Raw genomic sequence first — 10,136 nt, forward strand, 5'->3', positions numbered from 1 at the left:
AAAAAGAAGGTGATGATCTGATTTCTGTCCATGTTTCCAGTGTTTTATGCCTTCCATTAAAGCCTTGCTAATCTCTAGTGTGCTGTTCTGACTTTTTTTTTGAACCATAGGGTCAAATTGCTCCCCCTTCTTCCCCCACCATTTTTTTTCCTGAGTGGACTGTCTTCGAAAAGTATAAATAATATTGATCATGGTATTTAATACACTAATGAAACCCATGGCTATTGACTACATAATTAATATACTGTCGAAAAGTGAAGTTTGGCAGCCCCGTGTTTAAAGGCTTCTATTGACTTGTGTTTCTTTAGTGATCCGACTGCCAAGGATTTATTTACAGAAAAAGAAGCTGGTCCCTTAGCCTCTTCCTCCTCTGAACCTGTTACAAGGGTCACCTTTCCCTGTTAGATTGTTTCCTCATCTCAAAGACAGGCTTGTGTGCGCGTCTCTTTCCTGTCTTTATAAAGAACATTTGGAAAGAATTGGTTTTCTCTAAGACCGTGGTTCTGAACCTGTGGGTCATGATCCCCTTGGGGTCTAAAGGCCCTTTCACAGGGGTCAACTAAGACCAGATATTTAGAGTTCTGAAGCAGCAATGAAAATAGTGTGGTTGGGAGTCCCCACAACATGAGGAACTGTGTTAAAGGGTCACAGCACCCTGGGAGAACAGAGTTTAGCATTTAATTATTTGTCCAAGGGTTGCGGGAGAGACCAAGTTATTAAGCCGATGCTAAATGCCGTTGATGTTCATTAAAGGAAGGGACGGGAGGCAGTCAGGCCATCAGATTTTTATACACAAGTAATCCATATTCACTGTGGAAAGATAAGGGAAAAACAAAACCAGCTACCCAGAGATCCCATATCCCTGAAGCAGAGGCAGGAGAATTGCAAGCTCAGGCCAATCTGGGTGATGTGTTGAGACCTTGTCTTAAGAAAATAGATGATACACAGAGGCCTGAGACATATGTCAGTGATAAAGGGTTGCGATTCCCAGTACCACATAAATAAATGAATAAATAACTGAAATCACCTATAATCCCAAACAACCAGTGACAGGCGCTTGCTTAGCTGGCTGCCCCTTTTCTGTTTGTATTACTTCTCCATTGCTGTGATTCGGCTCTGTGACCGAAAGCAACATTAGTGAGAGTTTGCTTTGGCTTATGGTTCCAGAGGGCCAGATGTCCACAATGGCCGGGAAACATGGCATGGGGAAACCCAAGATCACGCCTCAGCCCGACACAGGAAAGAAGCAGTGGAAGTGGAGCAAGGCGACCAACTCTCAAAGCCCACACCCACTGACATACTCCCTCCTCAAGACTCCACCCCCAAAAGGCTCCCCAGCCTCCCCAGACAGTGCACCAGCCAGGCAAGTGTGCCTGTGCATGAGGTTTTAGGGGCCATTTCGTATTCATGCCAGCACTTGTGTGTGTGCATACGCAGAGGTAGTGAATGTGGCCTGGAGGTAGAGGGCCTGGCGGGCATGCATGAGGTCCTGGGTCATCTCCCCAGCACCACATCAAGGACAGCATGAGATTATCTCCTATGTGCCCTTCTCTAGCAAGTAGCGCTCCAGAATAGCCATCTTTTCTATTTCAATAAAAGCGGATCTGCATCGCTTCAAGTGGGTTTGGCTGTGTGGATGTGTAAATTTATGGGGCTGAATCACTCTTGCCAGCTGCTTCTACTTTTTGGCTCGTTAGCATAAGTCTGGGTTCTGCTGGGCCCGAGCAGTTCTTTGCAGCCCTGAAAGTACATTCAGGTGCTCTGCTTCTGTGAGGGTCTGTTGCCCTGGTCCGGTGGTAAGCTTAGGTCTGTGGCCCATCCAGGGCTGGCAGGCAGCTGGAGCAAATGCTTGGAACAGGCGATAGAGGAATGCAGGAGGATGGGGAAACAGGCCCTGGAGCCATCCATGATTTCATCGCACTTAGCTCTCACACAGGTTGACGCCACAGAGGCCTAAACCCAGCTTTTCTGCCATTGTGGGAAAAGCGGCCTCCCGAGAACGCGTTTGACCTGCTTTACAGGCCTCATTATTTTCTCTAAAGCGGTTAGGGATTCTTCAGTCTAGTGATATTTGGGATGGTGGTTTTGATTAAGTAGTGGCGTGAAGGGTAGTTAGGTGTCTTGGATCCTCGGGCTCAAGCCCAAGGCCTCACACATGGCGTACAGCTGCTGCACGCCCGGCCTCTCACTCGGGAGGATTTAGATCAAGATGCCTGCCTTTTGGTTTTGAGGCGCTTCTTGCCGTGATGCCTTCCCTGGCCTCAAATTCGCAACGGTTTTCTGCCGCTGCCTCCCCAGTGTGGGGATCACAGGCGTGCAGCGCCGTCCAGCTAAATCAAAATAGCTTGTTCCCAAAAACTAGGGTCAGTTTGGAGCAGGACCCCAAAGTCATCACCGTAAAATCCAAATTCCCTGGAGACTGGCATCGTCAATAGAGACTGCGGGGCTGGGGTTAGCATAAGCTGTCGTCATGACCTGGGGCCACACGGAGAGGCGGATGCCACGCCTAACTCCCTGGGCACTGAAGCGGAAGCTGTGTAGATGCCGAGCTGGGGGAGAAGGTGTTGAAGGAAGATGGTCCCTGTGTGAGGAACGCTTGTCCGTGGACGCTCTAAGTGGTCCTTACTTATAGTCACTGTCCCCAGGGCCCTGGTGACGTCATTGGAGACTGTGACTTGGCGCTCACCTCGGGAGCACATTTGAGACTTGGAGTCATCCAACCACCTGGCCGTTTCCATGCTTTCTGGGTTATCAGGCTCTTCAGAGCACCGGCATGCAACCCCCCACTCCTCAGCTGTGGATAACTCTCGGGATGTGTGATTCTCCAGGAAAGGCCTCAGGAAATTTGTTGTGGCCTCAGGAAACCACCCGGAAAACCTAATCCCACCTGCCTCGCGTGAAATATTTACAGTCAACTCAAAAGTGATTGTGTAAACTTTTAATAACAGTGCGCCATTCTTCCAAAACTACCTGCTCCCTAGTGGATTGCCTGGTTGGTAATTGGAAGTTTGTGCCGTCATTAGAAATGACAGCTTCTTCAGATAGCTCGCTCGGAGCTTGTAAAATGCAGATAACCCAGCCTATATTTAACTCGTGTGCGGTACAGCTTCCTTTCAGTGGTTAGGTAACCGATGGGCTGGTGCCTGTGAAAACAGGAGTGCTCCCTGCAGGGAACCGAGGCTCTGTTCTCGTGCCCTGCCCCGAGGTGGGTCCAGAGCAACCAGACTTTAAAAATGAAACTCCAACAGGACTCTCACCCCCTCACCATTGACACTGCTGCTCACGTGGAGCTTTATTTATATCTTCAGTCAGCTGTGGCGCAGAGGTCATTTCTGTTGGCCTAAAATTTCCGAGGCTTATGGGCTTGCCTGAGGAAGCGGACCTCCCCCGCAGGTAGGCTTGGGCTAGCCTTCTGCAGGGGCCGTTGCTGCCACAGCGCTCTCACGCCCACCGTTTCTGCCGCTGACCCCCTGGGCTGTTTATTTAAAATCTGAGTAGTTTTATAAGATACATCTCCATAAACGAGCTCTCTTCTAATGGGCTCTCCAAGCAGCAAGCCTTCCATAAATGAACCACTAATTAAGAAAAGGAAAAAAAGAGAAAAAAGAAAGAAACATGGTTTGCCAAGCTTAGCCATGTTTCAGGAGTCCCACAATTTAGAAGATGGCGTCATCCTCCTTCTTACTCAAGATATTAATGTTCTTTTTGTCTTATGTCCGAGTTAGCCTGGCTGTTGGGGTGTTAGCTTGAGTTCCTATTCCTGTCTCACGCTCTTAAGAGATTTGTTCCCGTGGACTTTTCTTTTCGTGAAAATCCTTATTAAAGTTACTCTTGAAGGATCAGACCCATGCCAAGCCTTGCTGGTTGAAAGCCCGGCTGTTGGAAAGCAGGTCCATTTGCAGTGTAGGCACGCACAGGCTTTCTGGGAAGATGCCTGTCAGTCAAATGGAGCTCCTGGCGTGAGGGCCTGAGCCACGCTCTCCGGGCTCTGTCTGAGGGCGAATTGAAGGTGTTAGCAGGCTTAACGGGCAGCAGCACTCACGGCCTGCGTGCACAGCCATATGCTGCACGTGCTCCTGATGGAACCTTCAGATCCCAGAGCCAAGACGCATCCTGTGTGTTATTCAAGTGCGGGCGGCTAGGAAAGCAGAGCCCCCTTAATTAGAGAGCGACATTCTCGCAGAGTCGTGGTGTTCCATTCGTGGCATAATTGTCACAGCAAATTACCAGTTAGGTTAAATATTGAGCTGGTAACTCTCGAAGCTACAATTAGCTGCTCCACCCTACCCACCTTCTCTCCCCCCCCCCCCTCCCCATCACCTGCTATCCTGCACTCCTAACTTGAGCTTCTGCCAAGTGGTAGCTTTTAAGTGAGGCTTAGAGAAGATACACTTTACAGCAGGAGCAATAAATCTGGCTTTGGGCGGGTTGTAAGATGCCAGGAACCTCTGAAGGAGGGCTGGGTGCAGTTTCTGCTTGGTGCATGGTGGGGGCGGGGAGGGTGTTGCTGGGTCACCTAACTCCAACTATAAAACTACCAGGTCCGTCAGTATATCTAACCTGGGTGTCTCTCACGTGAGAATGCTCCGAGAAATTTAAAGGCAAGAGAAAATTTGATCTCTTCTCTCGGCTTTAATCCAAGAGGAGAAGGCTCAGCAACGGAACACTTTTGATAAACAAGTAATTCCACGGAGAATAAGCCCGTGGTGTGAGGAGAGTCCAGCGGAGGGAGCCTTGCAGTTCCCAGCTGTCACGCAAAGCGCGCATTGGCAGGAGAGGAGCCCTTTCAGACCAGGAGGATGAGAGGCGGGTGCACTCCATCCCGGCGAAATCGGGTGCTGGATGTTTGTGGAGAAATAATAAATGAGATTGCTGAGCACCCGCAGAATGGCCTAGACCTTGATTTCTTTGGGGCTTAATACTTAAGCCCTGCGGAATGCAGGTCTCTAGGAGCGGCCTTTGTCATAGAATTGGCCTTCCGGCTGCTGGTATTCGCGAAAGCCAGGTACCCAGGCAGATTGCTCCTGTGCAGTTGCCTCCGCTACACCGACTGAGCCGCAGAGGAAATCCTGCAGGGGAAGTTATTGGAGTGTTGTAACTCCATTCCTCACGAGCTCCATGCTGGGCTGCTCATTTCCTTTGGACAGAGATAGACTGGCTCCCTCTCTTGTTGATGGAATGAAAATTCTCTTGCATTATGGCTCATGTGCTAACTTTGGTGGCGGTGGCGTGGGGTAATGAAGAGTCTCTTAATGGCTCTAGTTAAACCTGGTAATATCACTCTGTCAAACTTAAGCTGACTGTGGGAATCCAACCCACTTTTATATGCCTAACTGTCTAAAACCCACCACGGGCGTCTTCACAGCGCTAATAAGGAGACAGCCCTCATCTTTCTATTCCTGGGAATGTACCTATAAACCAGTGCTCATTTCTTGATCCCAGAATTGTGCGGTTCCCCAGCCCGAGGTCAGCTTCTGCCGGTAGAGTGGGGCAGTCGAAATGGTGTCGGCCCCATCACCCAGCTCAGGCTTCTAGCCCCTGGCAGGCTGGTTTAGCACCCCCAAAGGAAGAGAACTCATTTCATTCTGGAAAAGGGGAAAATGAATTTGCTTCCGGAACTGCCGAAGCCTAATTAGTCTGCACACAGAGTTTGCTGTAGGAAGCCATGTGCTCGTCTGCCCGTGTGCCTGCGTGTGCCCGGGCTGCACAGTACGCTCTCCGCGACGGATGGCGGCGTGTGCCCCGCTGGTCTACCTCTCTTCAGGCCGACCGGTGGACGCGAGCGCTTGCGAACACATCACACCGGCTCCCAGAGGAAGAAGTAACCCGGTGGGGGGGATTAGCAGGAGTGCTTACACACACACACACACTCACACACACACACACACACACACACACGGATCGGCAGGGAGAGGGGGAGAGGGAGGCGAGGAAGAGGAAATGGGAACGAGGAGAGAGCAAGAATCGGGAGGGAAAGAGGTCGTTTTAACCTGAATCAAATAATGGAGATTACAATTATGAACAGCAATAAGAACAATGATTCGGCAGCCAGAACTACAAGACCGTGACAAATGGCCCTGTGGAGGAGCGGGGCGGCCTGCTCGCCTGGGGGGCGGGAAGGGGTCTGCAGCCACCCGGGGCAGGAGCAGCAGCGCCCGTGGCTGCCCGATTTAGCCTGGAAGTGAAAACCACTGAAGCAGTTTATAGAGGCTCGGCGAGGCTGCGGCGCACAATCAGGAGGCAGGATCCGAGATGATGGCATGAATGTTGCAAATGTGCGCAGGGTAATTAGTTTTGAATTACCATGTGCATATTTTAAACATTTAAATGATCATCCCAGGTTTGCGCAAACCCTTCCAGGAGGCCCGTCGCTCCCCTCGCGGCGGCCGCGCTGGGGCAGGGCCAGGAGGAGCAGAGCTGTGCTGCGCCCGGCGGGCCTGGCGAGCGGCGGCGCCGCGTGAAGCCCCGGATAAAGGCGGATTAGGCCTCAGCCCGGGCCCCGGCACGCTGGCTCGCCTGGACATTCCTGCCCCAAGCCAACGTCCTCTGCGCCAGTTTTCCAACACGACTGGTTCAGCCTTGGAGTTTTCCACTGTGCATGAAAATGCGATTTCATTCCGAGAGCAGCCCCTGCCCCCCTGCTCCTCCCCTGACGCCCCACATCGCTGGGGAACTTGAAAAACGGACCAGCCAAGCAGGAAATGCCTTTGGTGTTTTAGAGCAGTGACCTTGTCGTCTGGCCACCGGGGCAAACTCCAGTCCTCCCAGTATGCACACCCTAAAACCCCTGAAAGCGGTGGGCAGGGCCGAGAGTCCAGGCCACCATGCGCTGGGACGGTCCTTGGCTGCGGAAGGAGTCCAGGAGTCGCTCAGGGCGATCAGCCCACGCTGGAGGCTTGCAGCGCCCCTTCAGCCTCGGGCGGGGCTGTTTCAAGTCGGTAACTTCAGGAACCTGAGTTCAGAACCAACCGCGGGAACCAGGCTGCCCGCTGCCGTTTCTCCCTGTGATACGCCGTTTCTCCAGCAGGGGGAGCCGGGAGCTAAAAACCATGAGCCGGTGCTGGGCTCCTCGGCTGAGCTATCTCTGCCGAGATCCTGATTGAATGAAAATTGTTCATTATGCAAACTGTCTGGTTCGGTACACAGAGGCAGCCCCCAGGCGCAAACCCCAAGTAGTTGCTTTTTCTCTCCCCAGATTAAAACATATGAACTGCTTTGATGTAATCTTATAACAAAGCCTAATAGAAATTTTATTTCTTCTGAAGTTGCCTGTCATTTCTTATTGCCCCCTTCTTCTGTCCTATTAATACCCTTACAGTCAAGGAGATGCTGCTCTGAGTCTAGACTGTATCTGCGAAGGAGAACAGTGTGTTTTCCTCCACAATGTTTTGAGTTATTTAAATATAGCTGCACTGCTTTGGATGGATGTTTAATCTCCTGGTGCCTCCCCCCGTACCCCCTCCCGCTTACTATTTATCATTTTAATGGAATGCTACGGAGTGCCACATTATGCAATGCGTTTGAATTGATAAACTATAATAGAAAAATATTATATAGGGGTTCTTAATGGTAAGTGGGTTTTTGTGGAAATATTTTCTCGTTAGTAGATCAGCTCCTTGCAGGGTAGAAATTCTAAGGATTTGGGAATAAGCTATATTTATGACCTATTTGGCTAATTAAAATTAAAGCATAATTTTAGCATGAAGTTCCTGCAAGACTTTGCAGAGAGGGTGGAGAAAGAAACTTGCCCAAATCCAGTTACTTTTAAATGTCAGTTGCCATAACAACTTCGCATGAGCCATATTTTTTTACTTGAAAATTCCTTTTAGGATTCGGTTGCTATAATAATTTGCCTCGGCTCTTTTTAGGAGACATATTTTCCTATTTTCCTTTTGTGAGCATCTCGAAGCTTTCATTACTGTAACACACAAAAAAATGACCATGTAAACCTCAACTCTCCATTTTTCCATGTGCAAGAGTAGAGTGGTCCCCAAAATAGAAACGTGGTCTATGGAGAATTCCTTCCCAGGGTGGCCTCTCCAGGCCAGAGGGAAAGCAGAGCTCTGGGGACCCATTGTTGCAACAGCCAGCTCCCTCTGGCTGGGAATGATTAAACTAACAGAGTGGGCTTTTTCTTTTTGTGACATCGTCTCATTCTATAGCCCAGGCTCGGCTCAAACATAAAATGATCCCCCTGCCTCAGCCATCCTAGTGCTGAGATCATCACTGGCGGGAGCCACCACACCCCAACGGAATTTTTCTTAATTTTTATATGTATGACTGTTTTGCCTGTACCACGTGTGTTCAGGAGCCTGAAGAGGCCAGAAGAGGGCAGCAGATCCACCATAGGAGTGGAGTCCTGAGCCACCATGTAAGTGCTGGGAATTGAATCTGGGTCTTCAGGAAGAGCAGCCAACGCTCTGAGCTGAGCTATCTCTCCAGCCCTCAACAGAGCTTTTGTTTAAAGCATGACCATTAAGCTTTTTTGTGTGTCCTATAGGGTTTGGGTTCTGCTGGGTATTGAACTCAGGGCGCCACACATGCTAAGCCAGCACTTGCCTCTGAGCTGACCCTGACCTGGTGCCCTGGACATTTTGCATAAGGCAAGGACCGGACCAATTCTCTCAAGAAAGGATGAGTTCTTTCAGACCCAAAGGCCCATTGGCACATTGTTGGGCAGAGCCACTGGTATTTGATGGCCGAGTGGAACAATCCCCATAGTATTTACTTAGTAGCAATGGGGCAGCAGGGTAAAGCTCAGTGCCCTTTCTCCTACAGGTACAGCTCTGCGGTGCCTGCACAGTGCCGCGACAGCTCTCTACCGACACCTGGCTCGAGCCGGTGCTGAAGCCAGAGCTTCGTTCATGCTTGGTGAGCCCTTCTGCTCGCCAGGCTACATCCCCACGCTGAGCGGCCATTTCTTCTCAAGCCTGAAACTGAATTGGTCAGTCAGAGGGAACTCTATAAGGAGGGTATTCAGGAGAAAGAGGATGCGGGGTGAGTTCCCTGCCTCAGTCCGTGGCACCCACTTCATCTTCTGCCATCCTGTGCTGAGAGGATGCACCTATTTTTCTACCTCCAAGGATGGAAGTGATGACTGATGCAATGACTTGTAAGGAGAAAGCACAGAAACATCTTGTCATCATGCAGGGCGGGATGGTCATGCCCTTTCCCTGCAGTTCTACCCTCTGTGCGCTTGCCCAAGGTCAACTGGAATCTGAAAATATCACATGACAAATTCTAGAAATCACATGCAAGTTTCGGTTGCAGGCTGTCCTGAGCGCAAACGCTAGAGCAGCACGGTGGCACCCCAAGATGGCTGCGCACCAAATGGGCGGTTAGCGCTGCGGCATGGACAGCCAGCAAGGGGGATTCCTGTCCTCTGTAAGGGAAGGGAACATTGTGAGGACTAATCACGTCACTAAGAATGACTTCCCAGGGACCAGGGTCAGTATTGCCTAATGTCCCCTGCTTCCTCTCATCACCAAGGCACCGGATCATACAAGAAGGGTGCAGCCCGTGGGGGGAGAGGTCAGACACATTCCGACGGCTTCTAGAATATTGTTATGATTGTTTCATTATCCACTCTCTTTCTGTGCTGTGTTTATGATCTGATTTTTAAATCATCGTTATTTTAATGAACATTTGTGTGCCACGCACATGTTGCCCAAAGAGACCAGGAGTTGTCATGTCCCATGGGACTGGAGTTACAGACGGCTGTGATCCAGCATGTGGGTGTTGGGAATAAAACCTAGATCCTCTGGAAGACCGGCACGATGGGCTACGGAGCCATCTCTCCAGCCCGTGGTTGATTGATTCTTTGATTGATTGATTGATTTCAAGGCAGGGTTTCTCTGTGTAGCTCTTGCTGTCCTGGAACTTACTTCGTAGACCATGTTGGCATTGAGTTCATCGAGATCTGCCTATCTGAGCTGTGCAGGAGCTGGGACTAAACGTGTGCACCAGGCCTGGATGAACCTGACTGTTACAGTCGGTAGGTGTCTACGTGACAAAGCAAGATACGTGTGGACTCGATGCTGCCCACAGTGTGATGCAGCCGTCGCTGTTTTTGTTTGTTTTGTGGTCAAAGTCTCACGCAGCCCAAGATGGCTTTGAATTCTCTCGCAGTAGTTTTT

This window comes from Meriones unguiculatus, chromosome 7, assembly GCF_030254825.1.
Source record: "Meriones unguiculatus strain TT.TT164.6M chromosome 7, Bangor_MerUng_6.1, whole genome shotgun sequence".
In the NCBI taxonomy this organism is placed as follows: Eukaryota; Metazoa; Chordata; class Mammalia; order Rodentia; family Muridae; genus Meriones; species Meriones unguiculatus.